At 36.5% G+C, this 20,164-nt stretch overlaps 1 non-coding gene across 1 annotated transcript; it reads left to right on the top strand.

The window, feature by feature from the left end:
• The first annotated feature begins 3,756 nt into the window (after positions 1 to 3,756).
• On the top strand, positions 3,757 to 3,873 carry LOC118145881 (U5 spliceosomal RNA). The gene has a single exon (XR_004731368.1). It is a non-coding gene; the product is annotated as a U5 spliceosomal RNA (small nuclear RNA).
• Positions 3,874 to 20,164: the final 16,291 nt, after the last annotated feature.

Genomic DNA, 20,164 nt, shown 5'->3' with positions numbered 1-20,164 from the left:
TAGAACTGTTTATAAATGTTTGTATTAGCTTTATAGGTGATAGACAAAATCAGGACACAACTCAAAAGTCCAATACAATGTTAATAGATAAACAGACTGCGTACAAGCACATATCTCTATTATGAAATAAAACAAATGGACACAGTGTATTATTCCATTGATATAAAATAATAGAAAATGTAACAGAAATGTAACAGAAAGCAAACATCATTATCTCGAGAGAAGATGTTGAGGAAAAGTGAAGAAGAAAAATTACAAATGGGCTTAAGGACACTTTGGGGGATGACGGATATGCAATTATCTAGATGGTCATGCTAATTTCAAGGGTATACATATTTGTCTCAATTTGTCAAACTGTACATTTTAAGTTGAGCAGTTCATTTTGCCCCAGATTTATTGTGAACAGGTTTTATATATCAGTTGTACCTCAATAAAACTGATTTAAAAAGCAAAAAGAAAGAGAAAGAAAGAAAGAAAAAAGAGAGAAAGAAAGAAAGAAAGAAAGAAAGCGAAAGAAAGAAAAAGAAAAGAAAGAAAAACACTGGTGGCAAATATGTTAGTTCTTTAGCAAAACCACAGGCTTGTAATATTTTGCACCAGGTAGAGTCAAATGAAATAATAAATGTCTTTGAATGAGCATGAATTGAAGTATTAGAGGTATGATTTTGATCTAAAAGAACAAAAACCATAGCACATTTTGTGGGTCATTTTTAAGAGTTATTTTAATAATCTTTAGTAATGATTTTTAAAGTGTTTAGTAATATTTGGGCCCAAAGTAAAGGGAGGTTGGGAAAAAATGGAGCATCATTTCTGATCCCAAATGTTTCTTCTTTCTGTTATCAAGATACAATAATAATTCTCAGGCCTGATTTTCCACTTTTATTATGTGGCAAGTGTGATAAAGCCCTCTAGGAATATGGTTTTTCCTTCAACTTCAATATCATTTATACGATAGATTAATTTAACACTGTAAATAAGGAAATTCTAGCTGGGTGATTTGGGAATAACACATGGGTAAATTTAGGCAGTACTTGGAATGAAATAAAATCAAATCAATGACAGTTTACTACAGACTTTTTTGTTCTATGTGCAAATGCTCAAATAAAATTATATTTAGATTTTTGTTAACTAACTGTATTAATAAAACAGGAAGTTGAAACATTAAATTGAAAATATTTCAAGGTCGCAGAACACAAGTGTCAGATGACTATTGGTACCTGGTAAGTATCAACCAGTAGCAGAAATTTGTTAATAGCACTTTCCAGCCTTCCACGAAGCCGCCTACCACAATCTATGTCATCCCTAGTATTTGGTAGATCAGCCTATTGGAAAATCTCTGTGTATTAGTCCATTCTCCTGCTGCTGTGAAGAAATACCCAAGACTGGTAATTTATAAAGAAAAGAGGTTTAATTTACTCACAGTTCTGCATGGCTAGGGAGGCCTCAGGAAACTTAAAATCATGGAAGAAAGTACCTCTTCACAGAGCAGCAGGAGAGAGAATAAGTACCAGCAGGGGAAATGCCAGATGCTTATAAAACCATCAGATCTCATGAGAACTTACTATCATGAGAACAGCATAAGGGAAACTGTCCCTGTGATTCAAAGACCTCCCACAGGGTCCCACCTTTCATGTGGGGATTATAGGAATTATAATTCAGAATGAGATTTTAGGTGAGGACACAACCAAGCAGTATCAATCTGGCTTATCACCATTATACAACAAAAAGCTCTACTTGTATAATGGAAATTAGTAGGAAAAAAAAATTTTCCAGGGTTTTTGATAACATGGACACTCCTCAAAATAAAGAATGTTCACAGTATCTTGGGACACAGGAGAAAACTTTCTTTCTTTCTCTTTCTTTCTTTTCTTTCTTTCTTTCTTTCTTTCTTTCTTTCTTTCTTTCTTTCTTTCTCCCTTTCTTTTTTCTTTCTTCTTTCTTTCTTTCTTTCTCTCTTTTTCTTTTTATTTCTTTCTTCTCTTTCTTTCTCTCTCTCTCTTTTTTTCTTTCTTTCTATCTTTTCAGGGTCTTGCTCTGTCACCCAGGCTGGAATACAGTGGCACAATCTCAGCACACTGTAGCCTCAACCTCCTGGGCTCAACCAACCCTCTCACTTCAACCTCCCAAGTAGCTGGAACTACAGGCGTGTGCCGCAATGTCCAGCTAATTTATATAATTTTTGTATTTTTTTTTGTAGACATGGGGTTTGCCATGTTTCCCAGGCTAATGTTGAGCTCCTGAGCTCATACAATGCCCCCTGCCTTGACCTCCCAAAGTGCTGGGATTACAGGTGTGAGTCATCATACCCTGGCCCCATATTTTTTGCTATAAGTTTCATATCAATAAAGAAGCAGAGGTACGAGCCACAGAGTAGAGAGACCCTTCCAAAACCAGGTGTTACACCTGAAAAGAAACACAAAACACAAGCTTGTTTCTGGGTCCTTTCCAATCAGAGTTCTCTCAGCCTAAACTGTGGAATTCATCCAGTTCACTCCCAGAGAGGAAACTAATAATCTTCTTTTACTTTTGTGGAGATTTTTTGGAAGTGCCCTTAAGGGAACTGAAAATACATGCAAATGATTAAAACTCCTACTGAGAATAAAATACCATTTCCATAGTTTATTAAGCGTGATAAGATTCACACAGGTTTTATTTTTAATTCATTTAAAAAGAGATTTTTATTTGCACTACCTCCAATTTCTCTCTCTCTCTCTCTCTCTCTCTCACACACACACACATATACACATATATTTTCTCTTTGTAGAACATGGATATTCTTATTAGTTCATTCCTAGAGGAATGAAATAGTACACATATGACTCACAGCCAAGTTAGAGACTTAAACTCTGCAGAGAGAATGAAATAATCATAAGAACAATTCATCTCAAGAGTTTCCTGATGTCCTTTTCTATCTGTGAGTGTATTCAAGCAAGCTAAACATGTAGTGTTAAATAAAGCGTTAAACCAACTCTAGCAATCACACATAAAGCTTGTTTAAAGCTGTTACTTCCATGTAATGTTTATGAATAGACTGAAACGAGGATGACTTGTCAACCAAACAAAACTGAGCTGGTGAATTATGTTCTGCAGTGCATGGAATCACAAGCTGGAAAGACACAGTTGCCCCATCTACTAGCTATCCACTTTGGAGAGGGTCTCCATGTACTAAGTGATTTGTTAGTAAGTTGATCAAATGCCAAATTCAATTTAGCTTTTAGAATTATCAAGCCATATTATTTGTTTTTATTTTGTTTAGATTTTCTTTTCCTTGTTGAACTAGAAAGCAAACATTCACCATTTTTTGTATACCATGTTGCTCTAGATGCTGAAGTATATGTTTAAGGTAGCTTTCAAATTTTCCAAATGAAATAATCAAAGCAGCACTCTTCTGATGATCAAAAATCTCATATAACAACCTCTGTATTCTATATTCTCCCATGGCTAGAAAGTGCCTAGAGAAGGCCATGATGAGGGTGATCACTACATGATATTGCCTAGGAAGTTTATGCCTTAGACTTGGAGATGTTGGTTTTTCTTTTCTTTCAGTTCTTCCTGGAAATGAAGATCATTCATTACCATGTGCTCAAGAAACTCAGAGGTTATAAAACGTTGGAAATTTAGATTCCTGTGCAAGAAACCTATAGAGGGGGAAGACAAGGAGCCATAGAACTGCCTGAGCCTTCTCCCATCCGGCTGATAATTTAGCACAACCTCAAGTGATGCCTTTCTTATTGTTCCATAGAGAAAGGGACACCTATGCTCTGGTTTCTCTTCATAACAAATAAATCTTTCACTCTTTACTAAAAATTTCCATAGAGAGGAACAATTATGAGTTTATAACTGAATTTTTTGATGTCCTGCTTAGGTAGGGCTCATTATATTAAAAAAAAAAAAGAAAGAAAGAAGAGAGAGAGAAAGAGACAACTCTTTCTCCATTGGTTCTAATTCTCCAAAGCTTAGCTTTGTGGCTACATCAGATGCAAAATGTGTTTAAGAGTACTGCAACGCAGGGATGTTCTCCAAAGGGAACCCTGGAATCGAGTGTAAGTAAGTGAGACAGAAAAGACTTCACATGATATGCTATAAGTGTTCTCCAAAATAGAAACAAGGTTCCAAACTTCCATGTTCTGCCTTGGAGGTCAAACCTTCCTTCTCACCAAGACAGGTGTGATTTCTAAAATAAGATCTGCTCTTAGGGATAACATCCAGTAGCTCCTGCTAGCATCTAGAATCAGAGACAGCTAAATTCACTCTGCTCACGCTGGATTCTGTCTCTGACCCTGGGCTGCTATAGCAGTCTTTCTGCATTCCTCTTTTCTTCTCTGGAACATTGGTAGAACAATAACTTGGAGGGTCGTTATAAGGAGAAAATCAGCGAATAGAAGTAAAAATTTCCTTCTATAGTGGCTTTCATTTCTCTAGGTGTGCAATAAATGCTAACATTTCACCTTCTTGAACAAGTCACTCTTTGTTTCCTTTTTAAAATTAAGGCTTCCGTTTTAATTGTAACTTGGAGGCTTTCTGGACCTAAAATCAGGCAAAAGTATGACTCCCTTGTCATCAGTGTCATTTCCACAATACCATGCTCTTGCCAGGGTGTCTAACTATAGTAGAGGTCTGAAGCTAGAACACTTTCCCAAGGAGAGATTAAACACTGCATTCATTATGGCAGCTGGAAGGCTGCATTATTGCTTTTCCAAGAGGGAGAGATTTATGGCTGTATTTAATGAATGCTAATAGTTTTCTTATCGGTGGGTAGCAATACAAACATTTTTGTGTATGGTAAGGTTAAAGTAAACCTTCAGAGTATCCTTATAAAACTTGAAAGCTAATGATTAGTTCTTGACAAGCCTGGCTAATAACAGGAGTTTCTGGAAGGGTATATAGGCCTAGCGTAGCCAGAATACATTATTCTTCAGTGTTTTACAATTTCACATGTGTTCTCTCTGAACTGGGCTCTCACAAGAAAAATTCACATAGCTTTTTTGCTTTTCTTAAACATCTAGGCAGTTGCACTCTTTAACCAGCGTAAACTGGTTGCTGGGTAAAGGAAAGCCAAAAACCTTTCTTAATCAGTTAGAAAAATATATATTCACATAACTTCAATTTGCTTTGCAAATGGATACAGAGTCAAAGAATGTTTATCAGGCACCTACTATTTGTGGAAAATGTTATTACACTCTTTCATTATATATATATAATTTAATTCTTACAGTATCTCTGTAAAGTTTGGCTCCTGGGGAAACTGGAACTTCAAGAGGGCATATAATTATCCAAGGTCACATTTGAAAGTTTACATCTGACTCCAAGTCCAAATGTACTTGGCCCACGGTGTTCACAGTACATTTCAAGGGCAGTTAGCCTGCGTTTCTAAGCCACTCAGAAGAAGGCAATGGTCAAATGAGGATGGGGACTTCAAATTTAAACATTGCCAAGAGTGATAGTTTCTAAGATGAAAGAGTACATATCTCCAAGCTAAAAATGAATGTTTTTATATTGATGTACAATAAAGACCTATCAATCAATTTGCACAAATTATATACTGAGATAGATTTTAAATAATGTTCTCTAACATGTAGTTATGGTAATAGCAGCTCAATAAAATAATTACATTTAATAGCTAGCCTCAGTCTTGCTTAGTCTCTCTGACACCTCCTACACTAGTTATGATTTAAACCACGGCAATCAGGTAATTCATGTCAAAAAGCCCATTACTCCAAAAATCACCCTGAGCCTAATTCCCTGAAACTTTTATAGCCTTTTCTTCTTTTTCTTTCAATAAAGAAATGAATAGGGAAAACAGTAGCTAAATATGTATTCATGTAAAAAAGCTTAGCTTTCATTTCAAGTGCTTTTATCTCTAGTAATGGTCTACCTTTGGGGAAGTTACTCAGCTTTTCTAAACATGGTTCCTTCGTTTTTGAAATTAGAATAATGGCATCTACTTCCCAAGACTGTGGTCTGGGAGAACATTGGTCAAATTTCAGTTTATGGGCTGAAAAACCTCTGCCAACACCACATAATTAATGTTTTTTTCCTTTCTTGTGAAAGGACAAATGAAATTAACAAATCATGACTGATTTCTATTGTACTAAAGTGAGTCACTTCAAGAGCTGTGTGCAGCCTTCCCAGAAGATAAATTCCACACCTTGTAAAAAACGGAACATGATGTCCCTTGTTAGTGTTTAATGTTGTTACTGACTTCCCTGCACTGGAGGTAAAAGAGTCAGGGAGGAGCCTCTAGGCCGCCAATCATTTCTGTATGCAATCAGATCATAGTAAGGGTCAGAATATCTCATGGGTAAATGATCACCTATGGTGGACAAAGTTCTGTCTGTCACCCAAACCCTCCTTCCCAAAATGGGCAAGCAGAAGGGCTGAAATCAATGTAGTTAATATATAAATATGAATTCTAATTTGTGCAGACATCAAGAAATCCAATAAAAATTCTTTGACTTCTCTTGGCTCATAAGGTCTCAAAATTTGTCTACGCATTACTCACTTTTGTTCAAGAAAAAACTTCAGACAGAATACACTTAACAGAATTCATTTGAGCAATGAAGAATTTATTAATCCTGTGGTACTCAAAACTGAAAGAGGTTTCAGAGATCTCCACTCCAGCAGCCTAAGCTATGAGCCTTTATAGGCTGAATGGCAAGTAAATAAATTATTTGATTGGCTACAGCAATGTGGTTGCCTTATTTGGATACAGTCTGATAGGAGTTTACTAGTTATACAACCAATTGGGTGGTTGGCTGTTTGTGAGTGGCTGAGGCTCATTTGCTATTTTAAAGTCAGCAACAAGAAACACCTCTAAGTTAAGTTTCAGTGGCCTACAGAAAGTTTAAGTTGCTTCAGTTTCTTACTGAACTTGTCTTTGAGCAAGACCTCAATCTTGCTCTAAATAAAAAATAAAAATACAAGAGTCACCATGACTTACAGCATAATCTGAAAACAGAAGACATTTGCAGAGCTCTTAGCTCTGTGAAAGCTTATATTAGGCATGAAGAGAAAGGTAGTTGCTCTCCACTTCTTGCTTGTTACTAAGGTGAGAGTGAGTGAATACTTCTTAGTACATCCAGGCAACCATCTAACTAGCCGACCATGCTAGTTAAAGAGGCTTTTGTGGTTTAAGTCCTTAGCAGTAACAGAGTTTAGCTTGCAGTAACCTAGCTCAGAGGACATACTTCCAACTATGATATGATCTGAATAGATCAAATAAGGCTGAAATTTGTGGAGTCAAGACATATGGAAACTCTGTTTATCCTTTCCATCTCTAGGGACTTGGGCCATAAACTCAGAAACCAGAAGGTGAAAAGAACATTCAAAAACACCTCACGTATCTCAGAGGTCAACACAAGCCCCAGATGGTCTGTCAGGACTTCCGACTTACATCATTCATTCCTTTCTCTCTATTCTTTCTGACACATCCAAATATGGTGGCAAGTAGCCTTTCATGACCACATGCAAAGATCATCACTGTCATTTGTGCAGCAGCACATACATTCACAGATAAAACATGCCTTGGGGAATCTGAGTAGCTGTCAACAGCTGTTTCCAACTGACTTTGCCACTTTAGACAGCTCCCTCACCTTCTCTGCCTGCGCTGTTGTTAGAAATGGGTTAAATTTATAGGACCAGCAAAACTTTTGAGAATATAATCTGCCCTGCCAACCAACAGATTTGGAGAAAATAAAACTTTCACTGGCAGATAATAAAGTCAGAGTGTCAACCAAATTCATTAGAAAAAGTTTGTGTTTTGAAATTCTCCCACTCTATTTAAAAGATGGGAAGTTGTCATATCTTGAACTCAACTCCACTCACAGTCTTTTATCTCCTAATGAGTCGACCATGGTATTATTCTTGGAGGTGGAGTCATTTTGGAAGTGAAGAGAAATTATCCTTGTATGTGTCAAAATTTGTCAAATATCTCAAAATTTCTGGGAATGAGAATGGCAGAGACATTAAACACAAGACAAATATAGAAACTTTACAATAAAGCCCCATGAGTTGCAAATCTTTTGCCTTCATAATCTGCCAGAACTCACAGTTTGGAAGCCTGAGATGCTGCGGACATAATAATGAGAATACGCTCTGCTTGTTGCAAGAGAAACTTCCACTTCACCACCACTAACTCACTTCTGTCTCTAACCCCCCTTCTCTTGCTCAATTTAAACATCCAGAAAAACAAAACAGAGCAAAACAGGGTCAGCAGAATATGCTCAGTTACATTGTCCAATTTGCAAATCCCCTTGAAGTAGAAACTGTGTCCAGATTACAATCTACAGGCCCAAGTCTCCAGCTCATGTCATGGTGCTTCCTGTCTTTGTCCAGCGGCATTCATGGAGCCTCTTTGAAGAGGGCAATGTCTCCAGGCTGCTGAGAGTAGATAAACGCCTGTTTTACACAGGCTGGGTGCCGGAGAGGGTGTAAACCTCTTTGCATTGCATAAAGGCAGTCTGATAATAACAAATTGCCTTGTCAACCGCAAGAGATACTTAGTTATTACTGGAAATAATAACAGATTATATCAGCTTTGCACACTACAATCAAAAGGGAGATCAAAGCAAACTAATATTACAAACAGTTAACAGTGAAGACATGCTAATGAGATAAAAACCACTTTCATCTCCCCCTTCCCAAATGCACCACTGGGATAATTACTGATAACACATAATGTCATTTAAACATGGACAGTATTTTTAATACCAAAAGTCCAGCCACACCAATGAGGCTTTTTTTCTATTAGGTAAAATTGTTTTCAGTGTTTTCGTAAAATAAATCTGCTTAATTGCATTTCGCTGGTGTTATAGAAATACATGACTATGAATCATCCCAAGTGTTCTCAGCTGGTTTAAGCTAAACTCACCTTGCTTTGGTTGTGACTACAAACATCTAAGCAAAGAACTATGTCCGTTTATTAATAATTGAGAGAGGACACAGAGACTGATAAACTCCTCCCTGAATTGTCATTTAGGAGTATCACTATCTTAGTATTTTTTATATCTTTACCCAATCTCCTCACCAGTAAGTCAGCCCTTTTCTTCTTTGAAGCACGTTACGAATAGCAGTGAGTGTCAAGGCCATTCTAAGGAGGTAGTAAGATATTTTTATTACCTTTTCTCCTATATAGAAAATGCCAAAAAAATCACTGACCATGGGTTATTTTATTCTCATGAAGTCTTAATTTGAAGTTTTACATTCAAATTATTGTATCTGCATCATTCTACAATATGTATCATTTCATGATAAACACACAATATTTGGGTATTAATTTACATATTTTAACAAGGATTTTAACAATCCTGACTATAAAATAGGGTAAAAATGTTTAACATAGACTGAAAATACTCTACTAAGGACTCCTTCTGTCATAAAATCCAAAATGGGGCTGTAGACTGACCTTACCTCCCAAGGAGTGAAGACACTGAAACCCAATGGGTGAAAGTGAAAAGCCATAGATTTTAGGCCCTGGATATATCATTTGCTTATTTTGGGAACTTAAAAATGTCATTAAATATGTTTGATTTCAAAAATCTTAATATTTTTGATTTGGGGAAAATAATTCTTAACTTTCCTTCATCAGAGTATAAGGATACATTAAAAGATTTCTCCTTGTAAACTGTAGAACATGCTGTACAAACTTGAAGTTATGATGTCATGTTATTTATGAATCGTAAGAGTCGCCATATTTCAAAAGTAGCTTATTTTTACTTTCAATACAAAGTGGAGTAGAGAACATGTACAGGAGAAACCCATAAATATTTCTGGAAAATGGAAAACAAGAGAGCTCTCAATGAGGGACAGAATCAGAGTGAAGGAAAGGAATCTTAGTGAAAAATGAAACCAGATGGCTGCAGAGGAGGTGAAAGTTATTCTTCCAGGCCTAGTTCCAAGGATGTTCCAAGATCTACCCTGGAAGGTGTGGGGAACATGACTGGCTTTGCATCAGAAAAAAGATAAATTATAAAGCTTATACTATATGAAATGTTTGGGCCACATTTCTTACCTTCTCTCCTCTTTCCCCCCTCAATCTTTACCTATACAGTGAGACACGGTACAGTGGCACTTCCCCATAGAAAAATGTAGACATAGCAAAAGGATAAAGGAACTTGTTTGAAAGCCAAACACAGAACAATTTGAGCATCAGAGTAAATAATTACAGCAACAGATAATAATACCTGGAACAAAATAGGAATGCATGAGCCTGTACCAAGATTAATAACTAAGTAAATAAATAGAGAAGGGAAATGTCTACCACACAGTAAAATGTCAACTCATATTAATTAATACATTTGAATCTTTCTTCATTAATCTTAGAGAGGAAAAACCTGGCAGACACCATCTTAAATATGATAAAACTTCATACCACATGTCATTGTGTGCCTTCTGCTGTGGGGCACTAGAAAGAACACAGCATCACTGTTGTGGTATTTCTATTACAGCTACCTAATCAGGAGGAAACAAATCCGCAAACCTAAGCTGAGAGGCATTCTACAACATCATTGGCCTATACTACTCAAAAGCGTCAAGGTCAGAGAAGGCAAGCAAAACACTGCAATATTTTTTTCAAATTGAAAGCTATCAGAGAATTTTGACAAGTAAACAGCACACAGGATTTTGGATAGCATCTGATTCTGGAAGGGCATTTTTTGGAGCAAGCAGCAAAACTGAAATGCATCTTTGAGTTAGAAGGCAATATTAATCTTAATGTTGATTTTCTAATTTTGATGGAGTATATCCCTGTTTTTAGGAAATATCTACTGAATTACTAAGGGGTAATGATGACCCAGGTGTGCAACTTACTCCCAAGTGGCAGGGTAAAAGAGCAGTATGCATAAATAGAGTAATAAGAAAAACATAGCAAGATGTTAACAGTGGTGAACCTGGGTGTTGTGAAGTGAATTGTGTCTCCCCAAAATACATGTTGAATTTCAAATCCACAGTACTTCAGAACGTGACTATATCTAGAAACAGGATCTTTAAAGAGGTGTTTAGGGTTAAATGAAATTATCCAATCTGACTGCTCTTTTTAGAAGCAGAGCATATTTGGATACATAAAGATTGATCAGGCCGGGTGTGTGGCTCACACCTGCAATCTCAGCACTTTGGAAGGCCGAGGCTGGTGGATCAAGAGGTCAAGAGATCGAGACCATCCTGGCCAACGTGGTGAAACCCCGTCTCTACTAAAAACACAAAAATTAGCTGGGCTTAGTGGCACGCGCCTGTGGTCCCAGCTACTCGGGAGGCTGAGGTGGAAGAATCACTTGAACCTAGGAGGTAGAGGTTCCAGTGAGCCGAGATTGCACCACTGCACTCCAGCCTGGAGATAGACCAAGACTTCATCTCAAAAAAAAAAAAAAAAAATTAGCTGGGTGTGGTGCATGTGCCTGTAATCTCAGCTACTGGGGAGTCTGAGGCACAAGAATTGCTGAAACCTGGGAGGCAGAGGTTGCAGTGAGTCTAGATCACGTCACTGTACTCCAGCACTCCAAAAAGAGAGAGAGAGAGAGAGAGAGAGAAGTGGGCACCCTGAAGAAAGACCATGTGAAGACATTGGGAGAAGGTGGCCATCTGCAGGCCAAGGAAAGAAACCTCAGGAGAAACCAAACCTGTTTTGGACTTCCAGCTCCCAGAGCCCTGAGAAAACAAATTTCTCTTGTGTAAGCTACACAGTCTGAGGTATTTTGTTATGACAGCACTAGAAAACTAATACATTCCACATTGAGTATATGTGCATTCTTTGTATTTTTATCTTTATTAAGGTAATACTCATGTAAAGTAAAAATGCACACAGATCCTAAAGTGTAGAGCCTGATGGGTTTTGATATATATTGCTTTTTTCACATAGAATCATGTTACAAAGTGATTTTAATCATTCAGCAATATATCTTGGACATCGTTATCCACCTATTAAATTCGTTTTTTATTTGTACTGATATTACTTCTGATTTGAAAATCATATGTTTCGGGAGAGCACATTGTTTCATCACAATGTGCAGTGATTAAATCAAGCTAATTAATCTATCATCTTGCTTACCTATCATTTTTTATGGTGAGACATTTCAAATGTATTCTCAAAATTATTTTGAAGCGTACATTATTAGTGCCTATAGTCACCCTATTCCTACGTCTATCTGAAAGTTTGTATCTCTTCATCAGAAGCTTTCCATTCACTCCCTCTCTGCCTCTACTCCCAGCCTCTGGTAACCATCGTTCTACTCTATATTTCCCACCACTTCAACTTTTTCAGATTCCACATATAAGTGAGATCATGCAGTATTTGTCTTCCTGTGCCTGGCTTATTTCACGTGGCATAATGTTCTCCACTGATAGATGCTTAGGTTGATTCCATGTCTTGTGAAAAATATGGCACTAAATACACCACAAAGAGGACGTTTGTGTTATAGTCTGAGAATTCAGACAAGGCAGAGCACTGCTTGTTTTACCTCAGCTAGAAACATGTGTGCAGCTCAACTCAATTTTTTTGCAGCTCTGCACATGTCCATGAGTGACCGATAAAATATAACAAGTATTGATTTGGGGGCTACATAGAAATTTTAGCAAGTAGGTAAATTTGCAATATAGAATCTGCAAATAATGAGGGTTGGCTGTCTGTGTGACATATTTTTTTCAAAGCAATTTGGCTCAAGCTTCAATATGGCATCATGTTGAAGACTTGATGAACTATAAGATTTTAAGTAATAATGGGCATCATTTTTATAGCTCAAATTATAACAAGTCTGTAACTCATGTCCTTTACATAAATATAATGTTGGAAATACTATTTCTTGATTTTTAATGTTAAAATCTAGATACAGTCAAAACACAAATGTCTTAACTAAAATAAAATATCATGGAATAGACAATGTAACTTCTATCTCACAAAAATTAGGTAATGGGTATCAGAGAGGTCAGTTGAGGTAAAAAGATTAGGGGTTCAATAGTTCTCATTTCGCCTACTTGGGAGTCAAAATAATTTACAAATTTCCATTTTTAATGTCTTCTATCTAGATAGTCTGATCAATCATCCATATGAAACAATTATACAAGATGAATAAAATATAATTTTAAAAATGTTTAAAACACATCAATGAGTTAGCAAGAAAATAAGAATTACATGGAAGCCAAAAACTACATGAAAGCAGGAATCCGGCAGAAGTCATCAGTGTACTGAAGCTGGCTTTTCTTTTAAGGTCATTTATTTAAAATGACCAACTTTGATAATGATCTTCAAAGCCTGGCAAGGCACAGAGAAAAATGGTATGGGGCCCAGGACTAAGGAAAATAGGACTATCAAAAAAAACACGCAGACACTCAGAGGCTGAACCCAGGAAGTTCTGCATCTTAAAAATTGTATAAGCTTTTTTAATACAATTTGTAAAGCTTTTAAAATTTTTTAACTGTCACATAATAATTGTACGTATTTATGTGGCACATAGTTGTGATATAGACCAGATAAGGGTAGTGAGCATGTCCATCATCTCAAACAATTCTCATTTACTTGTGCTGGGAACATTTAGTATCCTTCTAGCTATTTGAAACTATATAGTATATTATTTTTCACTCTGGTCGTCCTATAGTCCTAAAGAAGCAATTCTCCCACCTCAGCCTCCAGAGTCTATGGAATTGCAGGCACTAGCCATGCCTCCAGGCTTAGAACTCATACATTTCCAATGGGAGTACAAATTCCTACTTCCACTTGGAGAGCAATTTGTTATTACTTGGTAAAGAAAATGTGGATACCTTAGGATTCAATCATTCAACTCCTAAAATAATGATTTTCAAACTACAGGTGTGATAGTGGGCTGCACAATAAAGTTAACGGGTAATAACCAGAACTTCTCTTATTTATTAAGGGATAGAATACAAAATGGCAACATTATAGGTAATAAGCATAGGTATGATTTCACAAAACATTTTTACTAATGTATTTATGTGTGTGTGTGTGTGCATGTGTGATATACTGGGATTGTAATATGAAATGTTTTACTTGCTGTTAGTGATGTTGAAATGACTAAAAAAATACTGCCCTAAAGCAGGGAATGGCAAACTGTGGCCTTGGCCAAGGTAGGCTGGAGGATGTTCTTATATGGCCCATGAGCTAAGGATGCTTTGTACATTTGTGAGTGATTGTAAGAAACAAACAAAAACTAATGAGAACGTGTAACTGAGACAGGGTGTGGCCTGTGAAACCTAAGACATTTACCATTTGGCTCTTTACAGAAAAAGTTTGCCAACCTCTGACCTAGAGAGGTTCTGTGTAGCCTCCAGAGGGGCTATGTGTAGAGGAGATTGAAATCATGCTGTATCTCATACATACATTTTCTTTTGGTTTTCGTTAGTATTTAATGCTTGTGCACAAGGAGACATGTTCAAGAATATACATTGCAGTGTTGTTTATTTCAGAAAAAAGCAATGGAGTTAATGCAAATGCACACAAAACAACAGAATGGGTATGTAAATTATTTTTTCATATAAAGAAATTCTATATAACTGCAAAAATGAAAGAATTACAGCAATATATAAGCACCTGGATAAACCTTGCAGACAGAAATTGAGCAGAAAAAGCAACTTGCAGAGAAATGCATTCAATATAATTCTATGTATGCCAAGTTTAAAAGCATGATAAAGTAAAAAATATATTATTTAGAGTTATAAATATTCACAGTAATATAAACCAAACAAAAAATAATAAATGTATAATTCAAAATAGTTCTGAAGGAGTCAGACAGGGAATGGAATGGAGGCTCTGTGTAGAGGACATTAGAAATCATTCCATATCTCATATATACATTTCCTTTTTGCTTTTTTTTAGTATTTAATAAAAAAGATTTCAATAAAAATGTTAAAATGATCATTGATAAAAAAATAATAATGTCAAGTAACTAAAATTGGCAGAGAAGGAAGAAGAGACTGTGTGAGGGACACTGATTTACATAGGCCAAAATTCTCATCTTTTACACCAAAGAACAAATACTCTATAAAAATGACAAATTAAGAAATGGAGGAATAAAGATGATATTTTTAGATGTGGTAACAAGTTCTAGAACCAAAAGCAGAAAGAGCTAAAAGTGGTTATCTCTGAGATGTTGGACTAGAGATGGGGAAGGTTGGGCAGAAGAATTTTCTGAAATTTCATACGCTTCTATTATTTTTAAACCATCTGCATGCATATGTATATACTATATATAATATAAAATTATGTGTGTACATAAAGCTATATAAATACACATGGTTTATATATCTATATATATGATATTATCATTATTAAAAGTTTAAAAGCAAAAGAAGTATCTCATTATATGCTCAGATTTAAAATTAACTTGCCTTAGACCTTGAATATTGACTCTTTCAAGTTTGAATCTATTTGATGAACGCCCCCTATGGAAGGAGTTTTCCCAACTCCTTATCCCTGCGTCACCAAAACATTATCATCCTGTAAGTCAGAAGTTCAGTGTTACTTTTTTCACACAGATTTACCTGCAATGTTCCAGTCCACAGTAAACTCTGTCCCTCCTTTAAACTCCTGAATCTTCTTTCCAGCTTGTTTAGAAGATGTTTCATTTTCTAACTCAAAAAATATTATTATTATAAAAATATCTCATTGGGTTTATCAGATGTTAAACTACTTGAAGACTCTGTTTAATTAATCTTTGGATAACCCCAATTGACTTGTGTTATGCATTGCCCATCAGAGAAACAGAAAGTTTTGTGAAATTAATTAAATCTTTGAGCATGAGACTATTCGGGAGATTTACTAAATTTCATTTTGAAAACCATAGCTCTACAGAAATATAGCACATATACATGCACACATATTCACATACAGACAGTGACACACATACACAAACATGTTTATAAGCATGTATGTATATATATCCATACAAATATAAACACACCAATATACACATGCATAAATGTGTGTATTTGTATGTGTAAAATAGCAATTACTGTGCTTTAATAGGAACCTTTCAATACATAAAGATTATTTAACAACTTCAAGAAGATTGAATAAATGAAGATGAATGTGATTTGGATGAGACTCTATGTAGCCCTTCCTTGAATGACTAATTATGCCTCTGCCTTTTCACTGGAAAGCATTATCTAGTTTACATTTTTTAAAGACTATTGACATCATAGTTGAAAAATATTCAACAGAGACTTCACTTTCTTTGGAATTATTTTAGAGTAGTGACCTGTAATTTCACAGAAAAGAATGACTATATGTGGGGAAAATAAATAGCAACACTAAAATAAAACATGTTACTGACTACATTCAAAAGCAAGAAACGTCATTTCTAATCTTTGAAAACAAGTTACAAACAGAATTCCCAAATATCTGTTTTTCCAAGGATTAAAACACATATTATATAACACATCTTGATAATTAACATGTGTACAAATGCTACAATATCTTTTTTCTTAAACAGAAAACCCAGGCTGGGTGCGGTAGCTCGTGCCTGTAATCCCAGCACTTTGGAAGGCCAAGGCATGTGAGAGGATCACCTGAGGTCAGAAGTTTAAGACCAGCCTGGCCAACATGGTGAAGCCCTGTCTCTACTAAAAATACAACATTAGCTGGGTGTGGCGGTGTGCACCTGTAATCCCAGCTACTCAGAAGGCTGAGGCAGGAGAATCACTTGAACTCAGGAGGCGAAGGCTGCAGTGAGCCAAGATCATACCATTCTACTCTAGCTTGGGCAAAAAGAGCGAAACTCCATCTCAAAAACAACAACAACAACATCCACAAACAGAAAACCCAAAAAGCCAATATTTTACTTAGGTCCTTGCCAATGCTCCCCCATGCCCAGTGAAAGAACTCTTCTCAGAAGAACTGTCTGCCTGCTGTTTCCAATGTCTCTCCTCTATTTCTCTCTTCAGTGAATTCCAGTGAGACTTTCACATCACCCCTATAGAAGCAGCTCTCTTCAGGTCAGCAAGGACCTTAGCATAGCTGAAAGCATGGCCAGTTCTTGATCAGTCCTCCCCTGCCTGCCAGTCAGCAGCCTCTGTCACCTCTGAGGACTCCCAACTGGAAAAGCGTCTTCCCCTGGCTTTCAGATTCCTACTGCTGCTTAACTGTTCTACAGTATCATCTCCTCCTTCTCATGCCCCCAACCCGAAATCTAGAGGCCCTCAGAACTCTTCCTTGAGCTCCTCTTAAGAACAACCCAGTTGATCTCACCCTGTCTTAGCTTAGGGGTGGTAGTGGAATGGATCTATGTCCTTTGTGAATGCCCTAATTGAGGCCTTTTGCTTTTGGAGCACATACATCTTATCTGCCAGCATGCCACAGGAGAAGACTGAGGTTGGGGAATTTATTTGACTTGCTTCCTCCATGTGGGGTCTGCTTAGGGCTGCAGCTTTCTTGTACTGGAGGCTACAGACACAACCCAATGGCCCTCTTCTCACCTCTGTCCTCTATCAATTTTAGCAAATGTTTTTCTCCCTCATCTCTTTGGATCTAAGGGAGATTATAGCTCATACTCTCACTAGCCTTGGAGTAATATACAAACTACTTTGCAAATACTGTAAATACTTTATTATTTTGTTCTGACCTCACATTGTACAGTTTAAGTGTGGCATTTATTTCTTACTAAGGGACTGACTGATACTGAAGGTAATCCATTTTCAGCACTGTATAATATTTCTGTTGTATGAATGCACAAAAATTATCCATTGTGCTATTAATGTACATTTTATTTTCCTTTTGAAAAAGTTTTCCTTCTGTAAAAATTGCTGCTATGGTTATACATTTGTATTATTTCTATACATGTACAAGCTTTCTCCAGGGTATACATGTAGTGGTGCAATTGCTAGATTGTAGGGTATGCATGTTCACTTTTTAAGATTGTATCAAACTGCTTTCAAATAGTTGTATCTATTTACAATCCCACCAGCAGTGTAATAGACTCTATATTGCTCTGCAAGATCAATACTGATACTGAGACACTTTAATTTTCAGCAAATATTTGGTTTCAAAATGTTATCTCATAGTTTTTATTTCTTTGTTTTACTAATGCAATTGAGCATTTTTATACAAATAGTGATGATTTGAGTTTCATAATCCAAGAGTAGCCTTTTATATAATTTTTTTCTTTCTGAGACTGAGTCTTGGTCTGTCGCCAGGCTGAAGTGCAGTGGTGTGATCTCGGCTCACTGCAAACTCCCTCCCGGGTTCAAGCAATTCTCCTGCCTCAGCCTTGCAAGTAGCTGGGATTACAGGTATGCACTACCACTCTGGGCTAATTTTTTATTTTTTTAGTAGAGACAGGGTTTCACCATGTTGGTCAGGATGGTCTCGATCTCCTTACCTCGTGATCCGCACACCTCGGCCTCCCAAAATGCTGGGATTACAGGAGTGAGCCACTGCACCAGGCTTTTTTTTTTTTTTTTTTTTTTTTCGAGTCGGAATCCCACTCTGTCTCCAGGCTGAAGTGCAGTGGTGTGATCTCAGCTCACTGCAACCTCCACCTCCCCAGTTCAGGTGATTCTCCTGCCTCAACTCAGCCTTCCGAGTAACTGGGGCTATAGACATGCCCATGCCCAGCAAAATTTTATAGTTTTAGTAGAGACAGGGCTTCACCATGTTGGCCAGGATAGTCTCAATCTTTTGACCTCATGATCCCCCTGCCTCAGCCTCCCTAAGTGCTGGAATTACAGGTGTGAGACACTGCTTCTGGCCTGCTTTTTATATTCTTAGATTACTTTTCTATTGAGTTGCTTTCTTTTCAAACAATTTACCCTGATAAATTATTTACATATTCTACATATGAACCATTTGTCACTAACATATGGCAAATATATTCTCCTAGTTTCTGGCTTACCTTTTCATTCTCTTTATGCTCTATTCTGATGAACAGAAGTTCTTATCTTTAATGTAGTTATAGTTATCAATGTTCTTTTGTGGTTTGTGTTTTGGGGACTTTACGGTACATGGTGCCTATATGAGATTATTCAAATATCTCCCTATAGTTCTAAATTCTTATAGCGTTGTGCTTCACAATACAGCCCTCGATTCATGTGGATTTTAAAATAATAATAAATAAATGCTACATCTCTGGATGTAATCTCCATTATATGTTAAGTTCTGGCATGTCATTTCTATCATATTTTAAGTTTCCATATGAGTGTCTGTTTCTCTATTCCATTTCATTGCCAACTTGTCTGTGATTCTTAATAACTTATGACAAACTGAAGGAGAAAAACACAGACTTTTCTTTTCAGAATGGAGTCTTGGCACTTCATTCTTCCAATAAATTTTCGAATCACCTTGTCAGGTTTAATAAAATTCATGTAGGTTTTAGGTTGGAATTGTATTTAATCAATGCGTCAGTTTAGGGTGAATTAATATTTTTACTATATTGATTATTTCTACTTATTAACATATCTCTCCACTTATTTAGGCCTTTAAAAATATCTTTTACTGGGCCGGGCACGGTGGCTCAAGCCTGTAATACCAGCACTTTGGGAGGCCGAGGCGGGTGGATCACGAGGTCAACAGATGGAGACCATCCTGGTCAACATGGCGAAACCCCGTCTCTACTAAAAATATACAAAAAATTAGCTGGGAATGGTGGTGCGTGCCTGTAATCCCAGCTACTCAGGAGGCTGAGGCAGGGGAATTGCCTGAACCCAGGAGGCAAAGGTTGCGGTGAGCCGAGATCGCGTCATTGCACTCCAGCCTGGGTAACAAGAGCGAAACTCTGTCTCAAAAAAAAAATTTTTACTATGATTTATATTTTTCTATATCACATTAACCTCAAGTATATTTAATCTTAGGTTCTTTATTTTTTTGTTAGATTTAATCTTAGGATGTATGTTTTTCTTGTTTTTTACAAATTTTTTTCCTCATATAAAATGGTGTTTAGAGCATTATTTTGCTATTGAACTTAAATATGTTAAAACTGCTAATTTTAAAATTCAAAATATCTATTTGTTTTGTGCTGTTTTGCGTTTTTTTTTGTTTGTTTTTGGTTTTTCACTTCAGTTTTCTAGGGGTATAGTCATACTATCTGCATTTAACAGTAGTATTTTTTTTTAATTCCTTATTTTTAACTGACTTTTTAAAATATTAGAACCATTTTTATGATGCTAAATAGAAGTGATAATATTGGTCATTCTTATCTTCTCTCTACATTTTAAGAGGATGCTTTCAATG

This window comes from Callithrix jacchus, chromosome 10, assembly GCF_049354715.1.
Source record: "Callithrix jacchus isolate 240 chromosome 10, calJac240_pri, whole genome shotgun sequence".
Taxonomy (NCBI): Eukaryota; Metazoa; Chordata; class Mammalia; order Primates; family Cebidae; genus Callithrix; species Callithrix jacchus.
Note: the sequence above shows the minus strand (reverse complement) of the source record. Positions and strands in the feature narration are given on the sequence as shown.